The following is a 16,967-nucleotide window of genomic DNA, read 5'->3' as shown; positions in this document are numbered from 1 at the left end:
TTTCCCTATGAGTAGGGTCAGGCCGACAAATAGGGCCCTCTGTTCCCCTGAGAAGGGAGTCGCCTACAACAATTATCCTTCTATCTTTCGTGGTGGAGGCAGTCTTGAGGCATGGAGTCGACTTCCTCTCCCTAGACATCCTTCTGGGTACGCTTTCTACCTCTTCCTTAGCTACTGGTCTCTCAAGCTCCAGTGCCTCAAATCTGTTATGTAAAGGTAGCGGGGAAGGTGGGGCCGGTAGAGGGGGCATCACCTGTGATGTTGAGCAGGGACCTGTCTCCATTCCTCCTCAACTCCTAGGTCCCCTCCCTCTGCCCGACAGCAACAGGGAAGGGGATCCACCCCCATCTGGGGTGTCTCACCCCGGTACCTGTCCTTCAGGCCCTTCAGGGAGTTGCTCCACAAGTCTATCTCGCGCTCACACTCCCTGAGTGTGAGCTTCAACCTCTCGACCTCCTCCTTGAGTTCTGCCACCAGGCGGACCAAGTCATCCACCTGCTTGCACCTCACACACACAGTCTCTCTGCCTCCCACAGATGGCAGCAAAAGGCTCAGACACTCCCTGCATCCAGAGACCTGAACTACTGAATTTCTGAGCGGGTAGTCAGTCTGGGTGTGTACAGACTTCCTAGGGAGAGCACTGTGCCTGGTGGAGACCATTGCAGCCTATCTAGCAGTAGACTGCCGTTAGAGGAGTTGTTTGTATGGGCAGGGGGGAACGTTCTGCCCTCCCTGCTCACTCTGCTTGCACTAGCTGCCATGCCCTGCCCTTCTGATGCACCACGCCCTTTTTGACTGTCCTGGTCTTCCTGGTTGCCATGCTCCTGGTCACTTGTGCTCCCTAGGGGCAGCTTTTGAACAGCGGGGGAGGGGGCGCTGCTGGCTCCGCCTACGCCTCTCCAGCCTCCCTCGCGAGGGCTGCCTGGTCCTGGCGGGTCCCTCAAGTGGGCTCGATGCTGGAAAAAAAAAGCGTGTCCTGATCCGCTGCTCCGCTGCAGAACGCGTCTGCCCAAGAGCCAATCACCTTGGCAAGTGGACTTAACTGCTTTAATATAAATGTGTTTCAAGAAGCTACCTTCAGGCTGCATAATCTGTATAAAAGAAGCATATTCTCAACAGGAAAAAAAAAAAAAAGAAAAAAAAAAGTCAGCAATGTGAATTTCAGGTTACAAATATAGCAATTGCTTTAACTTGGAGGAAGTAACCTTCAAATGGGAAAACACAAACAATTTTCCAAATGTACATCCTTAACTCATGTACAAGTCTGTTTCTTTTTCAGGAGATTGCCCTAGCAAACAGTGCTAGAGAAGGCATAGTTTTGCTACAGGAAAGAAAAGATTTACAAACTGAATCAAAAGATGAAGTTTTCAGCTTCATGGACTGTAGTATTAGGAAAGAAGGAAAAAAATGGGATGAAAAGTACACCACATGCTTTTATGTATGATTTTACGAGGAAGAAATATTTGTCTTGGCACAATTGACAATTTAAAGCCTTGGCAATCAGTTAGGGGTATTCAACTCTTCTGCAGAAGGATTTTGCACAATCTTACTGATGACATGCTACTTATTTCCTTAAATAAACTGTGTATTTAATTTCTTTTTCATATATGGTACTGCTCTAAGAGAAATGAAGGTATTTTCCTTGTTATTTCTCTAGTGTCAGTATACTATTAATTTTTGGTAAAGGTTAACATTTTCTGCTCTAATTAATTAGAAAAAAATAAATCAGACATTAATTGTGAAGGTTTATTGAGTTCACTGCCTTCAAATAAATTTATCTCTGTAGCCATAAACTGATGGAGCTGGAAGCCATCATGCAGCGGGCAGGCTACGACTTGGTTGCCATCACGGAAACGTGGTGGGACCAGTCTCATGACTGGAGTGCTGCTATGCCTGGCTATAGGCTCTTCAGAAGGGACAGGCAGCACAGAAGGGGTGGCGGTGTGGCTCTCTATATTAGAGAGTCTTTCGATGTTGTAGAACTTGAGGCTAGGAATGACAAGATCGAGTCTCTTTGGGTTAGGATCGGCAGGGACAACAAGGCTAGTGTCCTGGTCGGGGTCTGCTATAGACCGACGAACCAGGATGAGGAGACGGATGAGGAGTTCTACAGGCAGCTGACAGAAGCTGCGAAATCTTCAGTGCTTGTACTCGTGGGACTTCAACTTCCCTGACATATCCTGGAAGCACAACGCAGCCCAGAGAAAGCAGTCCAGGAGGTTTCTGGAGAAAGTGGAAGATAGCTTCCTGACGCAGCTGATTAGTGAACCTACCAGGGGTGGTGTCCCGCTAGACCTTCTCTTCACAAACAGAGAAGGACTGGTGGAGGATGTGATTGTCGGGAGCTGTCTTGGGCAGAGTGACCACGAAATGGTGGAGTTCACTATTCTTGGCGAGGCCAGGAAGGGAACCAGTAAAACCACTGTATTGGACTTTGGGAGAGCTGACTTTGGGCTGCTCAGGACACTGGTTGGTGGAATCCCTTGGGAGGCGGTTCTGAAGGGCAGAGGGGTCCAGGAAGGCTGGGCGCTCTTTAAGAGGCAAATCCTAATGGCACAGGAGCGGTCTGTTCCCATGTGCCCAAAGATGAGCCAGAGGGGAAGAAGAGCAGCCTGGCTCAACAGAGAATTGTGGCTTGAGCTTAGGAGGAAAAAGAGGGTTTATAATCTTTGGAAAAGTGGACAGGCCACTAGGGAGGACTATAAGGATGTAGTGAGGCTGTGCAGGGACAAAATTAGGAAGGCCAAGGCTCATCTGGAGCTCAATCTGGCTACTGCCGTTAAAGATAACAAAAAACGCTTTTATAAATACATCAACACAAAAAGGAGGACTAAGGAGAATCTCCATCCTTTACTGGATGCGGGGGGAAACTTAGTTACAAGAGATGAGGAAAAGGCGGAGGTGCTTAATGCCTTCTTCGCCTCAGTCTTTAGCAGCAATACCGGTTGTTCTCTGGATACCCAGTACCCGGAGCTGGTGGAAGGGGATGGGGAGCAGGATGTGGCCCTCACCATCCACGAAGAAATGGTTGGTGACCTGCTACGGCACTTGGATGTGCACAAATCGATGGGGCCGGATGGGATCCACCCAAGGGTACTGAGAGAACAGGCAGAGGTGCTGGCCAAACCACTATCCATCGTTTATCAGCAGTCCTGGCTATCGGGTGAGGTCCCAGCTGACTGGCGGCTAGCGAATGTGACGCCCATCTACAAGAAGGGCCGGAGGGTTGACCCGGGGAACTACAGGCCTGTCAGTTTGACCTCAGTGCCAGGGAAGCTCATGGAGCAGATCCTCTTGGGAGTCCTCATGCGGCACTTGAAGGGCAAGCAGGCGATCAGGCCCAGTCAGCATGGGTTTATGGAAGGCAGATCCTGCTTGACGAACCTGATCTCCTTCTATGACAAAGTGACGCACTGGGTGGACGAGGGAAAGGCTGTGGATGTGGTCTACCTTGACTTCAGCAAGGCTTTTGACACAGTCTCCCACAGCATTCTCCTCAAGAAACTGGCTGCTCTTGGCTTGGACCGGCGCACACTTAGTCGGGTTATAAACTGGCTGGATAGCCGGGCCCAAAGAGTCGTGGTAAATGGAGTCAAATCCAGTTGGAGGCCAGTCACTAGTGGCGTCCCCCAGGGCTCGGTACTGGGGCCGGTCCTCTTTAACATCTTCATCAATGATCTGGACGAGGGCATTGAGTGCACCCTCAGTAAGTTTGCAGATGACACCAAGTTAGGTGCGTGTGTCGATCTGCTCGAGGGTAGGAAGGCTCTGCAGGAGGATCTGGATGGGCTGCACCGATGGTCTGAGGTCAACTGCATGAAGTTTAACAAGGCCAAGTGCCGGGTCCTGCACTTGGGGCGCAATAACCCCAAGCAGAGCTACAGGCTGGGAGATGAGTGGTTGGAGAGCTGCCAGGCAGAGAAAGAACTTGGGAGTGATGGTGGATAGTCAGCTGCATATGAGGCAGCAGTGTGCTCAGGTGGCCAAGAAGGCCAACAGCATCCTGGCTTGTATCAGAAACAGTGTGACCAGCAGGGCTAGGGAGGTGATCGTCCCCCTGTACTCGGCTCTGGTGAGGCTGCACCTTGAGTACTGTGTTTAGTTTTGGGTCCCTCGCTACAAGAAGGACATCGAGGTGCTTGAGCGGGTCCAAAGAAGGGCAACGAAGCTGGTGAGGGGCCTGGAGAACAAGTCCTACGAGGAGCGGCTGAGGGAGCTGGGCTTGTTCAGCCTGGAGAAGAGGAGGCTCAGGGGCGACCTTATCGCTCTCTACAGGTACCTTAAAGGAGGCTGTAGAGAGGTGGGGGTTGGCCTGTTCTCCCACGTGCCTGGTGACAGGACGAGGGGGAACGGGCTAAAGTTGCGCCAGGAGAGTTTTAGGTTAGATTTTAGGAAGAGCTTCTTTACTGAAAGGGTTGTGAGGCATTGGAACAGGCTGCCCAGGGAGGTGGTGGAGTCACCATCCCTGGAAGTCTTCAAAAGACGTTTAGATGTAGAGCTTAGGGATATGGTTTAGTGGGGACTGTTAGCGTTAGGTTAGAGGTTGGACTCGATGGTCTTGAGGTCTCTTCCAACCTAGAAATTCTGTGATTCTGTGATTCTGTGATGGTGTTTTAATCATAATCTCAAACATTTTCAAAATATAGTGATTATGGTTTACTATATTACTTATGTGTACAGAAAGAATGTAAATTTAAAAATGGAATAGCACATTTTATTACTAGAAAAACATTGAGTTTTCTCATGCTAGTGGTGTATTCATGCAGTTATAACTAGGTTTGTCAAAGTTTTCATCAAAAACCATGCTTTTTGGAAATTTATACCTGGTATACCAAACTACTGCAGTCTTAAATTTTTACACAGAGTACACAACCTTAGCAATGGAGGGACTTTCATTTTACCTTTTTGGTGTCTTTTTAGATATTACAGATATGTTTGACGGTAACACAATGGAAGTATATAACAAACTCAGTTTAAAAAATTCCCATGGTAGTTTAGAGTAATGGAGAATTGCCACCCTTTATTCTGATGTCATCTGTAATGAAATGAGCTTTTTGAGGCATGCAGAAAATTTATGATCCAGAGCAGTGGAGACCAACTGTTATGCGATGATTGGAAGAAAAGGGTGAAAAAGCAGAAGTCACAAAGGCTCCATAGGGAAGGGAAAGGCCTAGAATTTTCAGGCTGAAATTGTATGCCAGACTGACTCATGGGTACCAACCCAAAGGACAGCAAACGTGATCTAGGGTGAGGGACTCTGCTGAGAAGCTGAGAATAACATAAGAAGCCAAACAAAGGGTGACTGTGTGCCATGTGCCATAAATTGTAATCAGAGGTCAATAGCAGTGTGATGACATAACTAAGAAGAATATGTTACTCTGTCTTCTAAAATGTACTTGCATAGGGATAGGGAAACTTTTTTTTTTTTTTTTTTTTTTTTTTGTGTGTGTGTGTGTGTGGCTACAAAGCCTTAGGAAGCTCTGGTCGTAGATAATAGGATCTGTTTATAATTTTCCTCCCTTCATTTCTTTTCCAAGTGTTAACCCAATCCCACTGTAGTTCTATTATATATACTACTAGTATACACCAGTAATCTAGGTTAATATTTATTTATCATCACTCAGTTATGTCTTATGGAGAATCTTTGTTTCTTTAAGTTCATAAATCTGTTAGTTTCACACATATTTTATACATTGAAAAAAAAAAAAAAGAAAGAGAGAGAGAGAGAGAAGTTCAATTGAAAAAAAAAAAAAAAAAAAAAAAAAAAAAAAAGCCCAGGTCTCAAAATCCCTTAACTGCACAACAAAATTTAAGAAAATTCCATGTTCCACCAACACTTATCCTCCCCCCACACCCCGCCCCCCCCTTCTCCCTTTTAGAAACTGCTATTTTAATGCAACTTAGTGCAGGTCACTGGTTTATAATGAAGTCTTCTTTCTTCTCTATACTTTCATTTTATTTATTTATTTATTTTTTTACTGCTTTTGTTTTGGGTATTACCTTCATTTCATTTAACAATCCTTTTGGGACATAATATTTATGCTTTTTTCTCTTTTTCACTTGATGTTTAATGTCTATCTTTCAGTAGTGTCACTGCCATCATCACATTCAGCATTTAAAAGTATGCATGTGCCAGGGACACATCTCAAAGTATCATGGATCACTGACATGATAGTATTTCACTTTTAATTAAATATCCAAGTATCTAAATGTATATATATATATGTGTATATTTCTTTTCCACAATTTTTCTCAATGGCAAGATTTCTAGGATGCACTATACATCTTGTGTGCACTCTATAGGTTTCCAGATGCAGTAAGCCCTTCACATTTGGAATGTCTCATACTTATTTTGTATAGACCAAATAAGTGTGCAAGCCCAGTTTGTTAATTCTACCTGCCTGGGGTGTTTCACAGAGAACTCTAGTCTGTTTTCATTCTCTAACTTAATTGGCAAGAATTTTTCAGAGGTGTTTAACGTCCACTTGAACTGAATCAGATCTCAGTGGAGCACTTTGTAACTTGCCACTTTGCAGAGGGGAAAAAAATGACTATATGGATAGATAGAGAAACTGAGAGGAGATGAAGTTGATTTTCAAATATATATATATGTTTATATATATATGTATATATTTATTTCAGTTGGCACAGACTTCAAGCTTTAGCTAAAGCTACAGAACAGTAGGGTAAGACTTAATTACCTGGCAAATCATTTAAATATTCAAACTAGACCAATGGAATAGCTGACATCCTTGCAATTCCCAGCTAAACACTATGAGCATTAGAGTTGAATTGGCATGTGCACAGGAAGTGTGAGACCTCAAGAAGAAACTTACTTTTCCAAGTATAGTCATTCCTATACAAATTACTGTTATCTGTTAAAAATTAGGAATATTGTCAGTTTATTATTTATTTATTTATTTATTTATGAACTACCTTACAAAAGAGTTTTGTCTTAGATCACATAGAGTCTGAGAAATAGTGTGGCCAGCAGGACTAGGGAATTGATAGTCCCTCTGTACTTGACACTGGTGAGACCATAACTGGAGTACTATGGTCAGTTTTAGACTTCTTACTAGAAGAAGGTCATAGAGTTGCTTGAGTATGTGCAAAGAAAAACAATGGAATTGTTTTCAAATTAGCAGAAATAAAACAGTACAGTTTTACTACCAGATGAGATGCATAATTATGGGAAATAAATCTCTGTTATTTCTTGCTTCTGTATTACCTACTATAGGAATTAGGTAAGGAAATAGTTTGACACAAATTAAACCAATGAAAGCTAATTCTCCCTAATTTTCAGATATGGATAAAATTCCTTATCTTTTACTTGGTGGTAAAACTGAAAGTATGGTACTGCCAAGAAGTTTAAGAAGTGATAAGAAAAAAAAAATCTTCCTATCTGAAGGTTTGTAATTACACGTGGAGTGAAGCAGTTAAAGTCCTAAAAAAGAAAGCTTTTTAAAGCATTGAAAATAAATGCATAGTGAAAAATTATGAGAAGTATTAGTAGATTTTCATTAGGTTCTACATAAATTTACCCTTTAAGATCTATTGCTATTTTTTAAAAATCACTTGAAATAAGCAAGTGATTAAATTAAAATTAAATTACAATTACACGATGAGACACTACAGCCTGGAAAATAGCAACTTCCATGTGGACTAAGATCTAGTCTACCTAAGCTGGAGATGGAAATAAAGATTGAACTTGAGTAGAATCAATTATTAAATAAATATATGATTGAGTTGCATCACCAACTTTCCAGTTGTTTCTAACCTGTAGATACAGAAACCGTCAAGCTTGCTTCTTTTATCACCTTTTTGGGAAGAAAGGAACTTGTTTTTCCCATAGCACTCATCTCATTAGAGTACTCACTCAGAACCGTAAACTTTTTTTTCAGCCCTTTTTGTCCTGAGTGGAACAGAAGCTATGGGCTTGACCATGGCCATTAAGTATCACATGTGGGTATGAGAGTTGTGAGCCAAGAATGGGATCTAAAATTGTGTCAGGCAAGAAGGGGGTGAGACTATCTGTTGAAAATTGGAGAATTCATTTTCTGGTTCCAGATCTCAATACTGCCTTTGCCTTTTATACAAACTATAAAATGACTTTCTAGACAATGATATTTTAAATCCGGTTCTTAGGTTTCCAGGATAGTCAAATGCTTACCTGTCCTTTTCTCTGACACAAGCAGAAAATGATTAAGGATATAGATGACCATATGTTTTTCTCCTTGATAAAACTGGTGAGGGAGAAAGTCTTGAAAAGGAGTGAACAGATCCTATGGGTCAACATCTGATTGGTGGGCTTGTGTTGGTAACAGAGATTTGGCATATATGACTAGACAACTTTTTGAGAATCAAAGACTTCTTTGAAGACATGAAATCTACATGACAAAATAGTGCAAAAGCATCTTTGTTGAAAAATTGGCCAACCTGGTTTTGAAAAGATCTTTAAACTGAATAATGATGATGATGAACTACAATCAACTGAAGAAGCAGCAGAACAATTTGTCAAGTGAAGTAAGCTAGGTAATATAGACAAGAGATCTCATAATCAATAGAATAGAGTTAAATGAGACCACTTCAGGTATATGCACATAAATAAGGAAATACAAACAAGTCTTCATGATCACATCTCTCATGTCACTTCTGAGAAATCAGCATGAATAGACTCTTTTGTTAAGTGCCTGTACACTAATGGATGCAGCATGAATTAAAAACAGGAGTAACTAGAAGCCTGCGTGCAGTTTCAGGGCTACAACCAATTGGAATCACAGAGATGTAGTGGGATAGCTGAAAAAAATGGACTTTAGGAATAGATTGATATATGCTTTTTATGAAGGACTGACCCGGATGGAAAGGAGAGCAAAACACTATTGATTTGAAAGGGTAGCAGGAAGGCATGAAGTTCTTTCTAGGACTGGATGATGAGCCAGCCAAGAACTGATAGTCAGGATTAGCAGGCAGACCAACATGGGGGATAGTGTGATGTGTCTTCTTCACAGAACTGTCTGAACAGGAAGACAGTATAAGGCCCTCTTCATACAGCTGAGCAAGATGCCTCACATTTCACAGAATGACAGAATCACAGAATGTCCGAGGTTGGAAAGTACCTCTGCAGATCATCTAGTCCAACCCTGTGTCACATTAAGGGGTGTAGACGATTAACTGTTATGAATCCAGTTGGATTCAGCATACTGAACTATCACAACCACAGATTCACCAACAACACATTAACTGTTAGGGGTCTGGTTGGATTCAGAGCAGTGAACTACCACGGTCATGGATTCACCAACAATGTACAACCACCCTTAATCTAGTTGTGTTTAATGAGAACTATCACGGCTAGGAACAGTACAATCAAGTGCAATTTATTACAGCAACAGGTACACAGGTTCTTTGAATTGCCGGCGATAATTTACTGACTGCAAAAGCAAGCTAGCATGCATGAAATACACAGGTGACACAGGTGTTCAGCCTGGAAATTAACGCGTTAAAAGGCACAAAGACTCTATATAGATTTCTAAATTTCCGCAGAGACACACAGTATAACCAAGTGTTCAAATCTCACCCAAAGGGGTCCCAATGGGGGGACCTCTCATATTCAGACAGAACCTCCTGTGCTTCAGTTTGTGCCCATTGCCTCTTGTCCTCTTGCTGAGCACAGCTGAAAATAGACTAGCTCTATTCCCTTGGCATCCTCCCCTCATATATTTACACACATTGATGATGTCTCCCCTCATTCTTCTCTTTTCCAGGCTAAACAGGCCCAGTTCTCTCAGACTGTCCTTATACGACAGGTGCTTCAATCCTCTAATCATCTTAGTGGCCCTCCTCTGAACTCACTCCAGTAGTTCCGTGTCCCTCTTGTACTGGGGAGCCCAGAACTGGACACAGTACTCGAGGTGTGGCCTCACCAGGGCTGAGTAAAGGAGGAGGATCACCTCCCTTGACCTGCTGGCAACACCTTTCCAAATGCACTTCAGGCTACTCTCTGCACAGCTGCTCTCCAGCAGGTCACCCCCCAGGCCCATACTGGTGCTTGGGATTATTCTTCCCTTGGTGCAGGACCCTGCACTTGCCCTTGTTGAACTTCATGAAGTTCCTCTTGGCCCAATCCTCCAACCTGTTGAGGTCCCCTTGAATGGCAGCACAGTCCTCTTGGGTATCAGCCACTCCTCCAAGCTTTGTGTTGTCACCAAAGTTGATGATGCACTATGTTATATCATCCATGTCAATTTCTTGTTGACAAATAAGTTGAACAAGATTGGACTCAGTGCTGACCCCTGGGGGACACTGCTAGCTATGGTCCTCCAACCAGACTTCCCACCAGTAAGCACAACCCTCTGAGCTCTGCCATCCAGCCAGTTCTTGATCCACCTCTGATCAGTCATCCAGGCCACACTTTCTGATCCTGTCTATGAGGGTGTTATGGAAGACGGTGTCAAAAGCCTTACTGAAGTCAAGGTAGAATTTGCATTTGCAGGTCTTTGTCTTTATGGGGGACCCCAATACCTGCTGAGAGACAACTCAGCATGGCACAAGAATCAAGGTGGTTTCTGAAGTGTATTCATGAAACACCCTGTTTACAACCTCAGAAAAATAGAAGAGGTGTTCTAGAGAGCTGGTTGATATTCAAGGATCACCTCCTCCAAGATCAAGAATGGGCAATATTAATTAGTACAAAATAAAGGTGATAAGATAAGATTGCATGAATGGATAGGGAACTTTTGACAAAACTCAAACATAAAAGGGAAGCATACAAGAAGGGGACGCAGAAGACAAGTAACTCAAGATGAATTTGGAGAAGCTGGCCAAACAATGCTGGGCTGAGGTTAGAACAAAAGAAAACCTGGAACAAAGCAAACCACACATGGCAGATGTTGAGGTTTTCTACAAGTCTATCACCAGCAAAAGGAAAACTAAGGAAAATATAGGCACACTGATCTGGTAGTTTAACACCGGTAGGTAGCTAAGCACCGACATGCTGTGCACTCACACTCCCCCTTCCTTAGAAGGGAGGGGGAATGTTGAAAAATGCTCATGGGTTGGTAAGGACAGGGACTGTCATGGGCAAAATAGACTCAGCCTAAGGGAGATTAATGTAGCTGCTTGCCAACAACTAACAGACTAGTGCAGTCAGAAACTAAAAGCAAATTAAAACCATCTTCCTCCATGAGTTTCATGAATTCAGCAAAGGGGAAAGCCAAGTACTGCACCTGGGGAAGAATGAAGCCATGCAGCTTGTGGCCAAATATGGGAATCCTTGTAGGTGGCAAGTTGAACATGTGCCAGCAATGTGCCCTTATGGCAAATGTGGCTAACTGCATCCTGGGCCTCATGAGGAAAAGCATTGCTGGCAGATTGATGCAGGTGATCTCTTAGCAATGCTGAGACATTGTAGTGTTGGATCCAGTGCTGAGCATTATGTAGTGGAGCAAAACCAGCAAATAATAAAGGGCAATAATAATGATTAAAGGACTGAAACATCTATCATATGAGGAGAGGCTAAGAGATCTGTGACACAGTTTAGCCTAGAGAAAATAAAAGACACAGCTCAGTGGGAGGGCAAGTAGAAAAGGACAAAAAGTGGAATACAGGAAGTACTGTTTAAACTTAAGATTTTTTTTTTTTTTACTTTTTTTTTTTTTTTTTACTTTTGTTTTCAAGGCTTTTGTTTTCAAGGCTTCAACGTTTTTGTTTGTTTTATTGCTTTTGTTTGCTCATTTTTGTGATGGTGGTCAAACACTGGAACAGATTGCACCAAGAGCTATTCAGAACCTGACTGGGCATAGGCAATCTGCTTTGACCCTAATTGAATCGGAGGGGGTTTGGACTAGAACCTACTGGTCATGTCTGCAATCCTGTTACTCTGTGTGTGAAAATGAAATATTCATCTACAGAATCACAGAATCATAGAATCATAGAATCATAGAATGGCCTGGGTTGGAAGGGACCTTAAAAATCATCCAACATAGACAGAAATACTGCCCACTCTATCAGGTTGGCCAAGGCCCCATCCAGCCTGGTCTTGAACATTTCCAGGGATGGGGCATCCACAGCTTCTCTTGGCCCAGTTCCAGTGCCTCACTACCCTTACAGTGAGGATTTTCCTCCTAACATCTAATGCAAATCTATCCCCTTTAGTTTAAGACAATTCCCCTTTGTACTATCATTATATATGTAATAGAGAGTCACTCTCCACCATTTTTATAAGACCCCTTTAAGTACTTAAATTCCACAATGAGTTCTCCCTTAAGTCTTCTTATCCCCAGGTCTCTCAGCACTTCTTCATAGGAGAGGTGCTCCAGCCATCCAATCATCTTTGTGGCCCTCCTCTGGACTTGCTCTAACAGGTTCACATCTCTCTTGAGATGGGGACCCCAAAGAGGTGGAAAATAAATCAGTCTCTATAAGTTTTCACAAGCACAAAAAGTATTTATTTTACTCATATTAAAATAAAAAAATAATAATAATCAAAGGATTAAATAATTTAATGAATGAATTTAAAAAGTATTAAGTGTGAAAGTGTGAAAAGAAATTACTAGCCAGGAATAAATTAAGAGAGAGAAGGGCTATTCATTGTTTGCTTCTTCCTTAGAAAAAGAAATTTGCACTGGATTTGAAAAAGGACTGGCTCTGGAAAGCACTCTGGTCCTGTTATACAGGAAGTTTCACTAGAAAACAAATTCTCTCGTGTCCTCATAAAATATATAGTAATAAAATATATAGTTATAAATATATTATATATTTATATAACATATATAAATATATGTTATATATAACTATATATATATAGTTATAAAATATATAGGTATAAATCACATTAAAAATCATTCCTTATCATCATCTAAGAAAGCTTCAGAAACATAAGTTGCATGAATTCACTTCAAAAGTGAACTTGCATGATTTCATCTTTTCAAATTATGTACCTCTGTGTCTTTGGAAATGTGAAGTTTTCCAGAAAATGTAAATCCCAGAGTGATCATATATCACAGAAGAACTTTGGAAGACCTCTCTTTCACTGTAAAGAAGAATGAATACCTAAGAAATGTATTAAAAATCATGCTTATGTTAAATATTCTCCTCCAACTCAATTCTGCAAGTAAACAAAAAATAATAATAATAATAAAAAATCACTGCCTTACAAACTACATATGATCTAACAGACGTCAAAGACATTTAAAAATGCTTAAAAAAAAATAAATCATAGCAGTGAGTTTAATATGAGATGATTTGAAGGGCCAAAAGGGGGTGTTTTGTGATTTGGAATTACCTCATATCAATTTCAAACTTCTGATTGAATTGCAGCAGATAAATTTTATCTTTATTCTTTATTTTAATCTTTTCACATGGGTAATTAGAACCTAAAATGGGTTTATTGTATTAAACAGAAACAATTTACACTGGCTGTTGGTAAACCAAGGAGTTTCACTTTTTGTCTGAAGCCAGGAGATACTTGTAGATGTACAAAAGTAAACATGATAAACTTTCCTGTTCTGGATCAAGCACAGAAGTGTGTGAACTCACTTTTATTTGCCACAAAGTACTAAAAATCTCCTTTTGCCTACTCAGGATTTACATTGACTATCATACGACAGTGCTAAAACATTTGTGAGGGATTGGAGTGAGTGAAAGCTTCCCATTATTGTTGCTGCAATTAACATTGATTACACTATACACTGTGTAGATATAAATAAAGATGTATCAACTCTTTGCTGTGGGTAATACATAACCTACATATTTTTTAAAATAATTTTGAACTTGGTTTTCAATTCTGTAAATAGAAAATCGCGATAGTTTTTTAGTACAGTTACACTGATTTTTTTCTGACTAGGACTTTGGTCTTTGTTATTTTTGAAATTCTATAAAGTTCCTAATTATTTTTTTCTTCTTAAATGGACATTTTTTTATGTTCTATAGTAGCTTTTCACAGTTTCTATTTTTTTTTCTTTTCTATATAATACCTTTAAAAACCAAACCAAACCAAACCAAACCAAACCAAACCAAACCAAACCAAACCAAACCAAACCAAACCAAACCAAACCAACAATTTTAAGTGGTTTGCTTTTGTAAGAATTAGGTAGGGAAAAGATATAAAAATTATACACACACCTAATGTGGTTTTTTTTTTATGGCCTTGGCTAGTTACAGTGCACAAGGGAAACCGTTCCTATTAAAATCACCCATCATAATTTCCATGACTGTGTTATACTCCTTTGGATTGAACTATTAAGCATGCTGGAGAATGCCTATCATATACTCCATAATAGTCAGAAAAAAAATATAATAAAAGAAACTCCTAAATATTGAGGTTTTATGACTGCATTTCTTATATTATTATGTAATCCTTGTCTAAATTTCCTGGATTTTGGAATGCTTACATATGCCTAGGTATATATAAGGAAGATCCTGACATTTTGATACTAAGTGAATCTTAACACAGATCTTTTGGATAGCTATTAGTAATGATAGGTATGTAGGTACGCAGAGATGCTTATGAATTCATTCTGAAGCAGAGTGGTGTTTTGCTCCAAGTTGTTCAAATTTTTAAATTAAAAAAATGTGTTCCATATGCACATATTTTAAACACTAACGTGGTTATAATCAGTACTTACAAAACACAGTATCTCTTTAGAATTACTGGTACCTTCAAACAAATTGAATGTACCAGACACAACACATTCAAATAAATCACATTATAACACCATATAGAGAACATTGAGGCCAAATAGCATTTGGGGATAGACAACAAAGCTGTGAGGGGCTGCAGGGAGGGGAGTCTGGTGTAAACTCTTAATTTATGCATGTTTTGATAAAATTCTTCATCCTTGTCTTGTAGATAACTAGTGATAGGACAAGAGAGAATGGCCTCAGGTTACACCAGGGGAGCTTAAAGTTGGGGATTAGGAGAAATTTCTTCTCAGTAAGAGTAATTTGGCATTGGAATCATTGCCCAGGGAGGTGGTGGAGTCACCATCCCCGGGTATCATTAAGGAAAGGTTGGATGTGGTACTTAGGGTTTTAGTGGGTAATATTGATGGTAGGGAGATGGTTGGATCAGATGACCTTGCAAGTCTTTTCCAAGCTTAATGACTCTATGATTCTATGAAAAATAGCATACAATTTCTATGGATGAAAATATGGAACAAATAGAAGAAATAGAGACGTGGGGTGTTATGGGTGTATTGTATGTTAAAGACTGCAGAAAAGATATTAGAACAGTCAAGAATATTATTATATTTGTGTTATAATTGAGAACCATGCTTTTTCTTAAGTTATTAGATGGAATATATTAGGGATGTTAACTCTTGCTGTACTTGGGAAGAATTCAACGAATGACTGCAGTCAGTATTGAAGATACTGGAGATAGAACTCAAAGCATACTGAGTTCCACAAGTTTATAACAAAGGTTGTAGAAACACGTTTTGTGCTTTAGTTTCTAAAAATTTATTTTTGCTTTATTTACACTATTTTTCATTTCCGTATTCATGAACATTTCAGCAAGAAGATTAAAAACTGAAAAAGTTAAGTTAATCCCAAAATTAAACACAGTTTATTATTGAGTAGGAGAATATATATATATATATATATATATTTAATTATGGTCAAAAAATTGTATGTTTCTGTTTTGTTTTTCCTCATTCTTTTTTATTTCTTTATATTCCAGTTCTGTGGTTACACCTGAGCACTGAATTGTAAAATAATCCATTGTTTATCCTGGAATCCAAAGTTTATCTTCCAGATTTGTTGCTTGTCAAGAATGTTTATTATATGTTATTTTCCTTGCTCCTCTCATTTTGCTTTTAATTTCCTAATGAAATCCTAGATTTATAGGATGTCTTCCTTCCTTCCTTCCTTCCTTCCTTCCTTCCTTCCTTCCTTCCTTCCTTCCTTCCTTCCTTCCTTCCTTCCTTCCTTCCTTCCTTCTTTCTTTCTTTCTCTCTCTCTCTCTGTCTCTCTTTCTTTCTCTCTCTCTTCCTTCCTTCCTTTCTTTCTTTTTCTTTCTTTTTCTTTCTTTCTTTTTCTTTCTTTCTTTTTCTTTCTTTCTTTTTCTTTCTTTCTTTTTCTTTCTTTCTTTCTTTCTTTCTTTCTTTCTTTCTTTCTTTCTTTCTTTCTTTCTTTCTTTCTTTCTTTCTTTCTCCCTCTCTCTCTCTTTCTCTCTTTCTTTCTCTCTCTTTCTTTTTCTTTCTTTCTTTCTTTCTTTCTTTCTTTCTTTCTTTCTTTCTTTCTTTCTTTCTTTCTTTCTTTCTTTCTTTCTTTCTTTCTTTCTTTTTTCTCTTTCTCTTTCTTTCTTTCTCTCTCTCTCTCTTTCTATCTTTTTAGTCACAAATACTACAGTTGTAATCACACATGATTAGTTAGTTGATTTCTAACTACTTAATATGGGAAAAACTGTATAATGTGAGAGCAATTATGGGATTAGTTATTTCCTTCTAAGCTTAAGTATTACCAAGAGATAAAAAAATGCAGTTAATATTATTTTTCCCGTTTTTTTTTTTCTTGCCACCAGATGATACTAGTAACATCACCAATTGACACCCTATTAATAATTATATTTTTTGCTGAATTCTGAAGTAGAAGTCTAGTTATTGCACTGATATGTTTTATTTTTTTCTGGTGTGTGCTGGCCTTAGCGTAAATCCTTATGACTGTCTGTACTTCAAGAGTAGTGCAGAGATTTCTCAGTTTATCACAGAAAGAATTAGCTGTAGACCTATAATCAGGATAGTCATTTCAGCAGAGCTGCATCAAACTAATTCCTCCTACCTTTGAGATAATTCATTATGATACTGTATAAGACTGACACTTCAATCCTGTTCCAGGATCTAAGCTAGTATCTCTCTGCTTGACAATCTGCCACTTCAAATAGAGGTTCAAACATACTGAAAGCTAGTTTGGGGTTATCACATACTGCATTGCATTATGCAGTGTATTTTATGACCACAAATGATTTTTTTATT

The sequence above is a fragment of the Anas acuta genome, chromosome 1 (genome assembly GCF_963932015.1).
Source record: "Anas acuta chromosome 1, bAnaAcu1.1, whole genome shotgun sequence".
Taxonomy (NCBI): Eukaryota; Metazoa; Chordata; class Aves; order Anseriformes; family Anatidae; genus Anas; species Anas acuta.
This window is presented reverse-complemented; position numbering follows the sequence as displayed.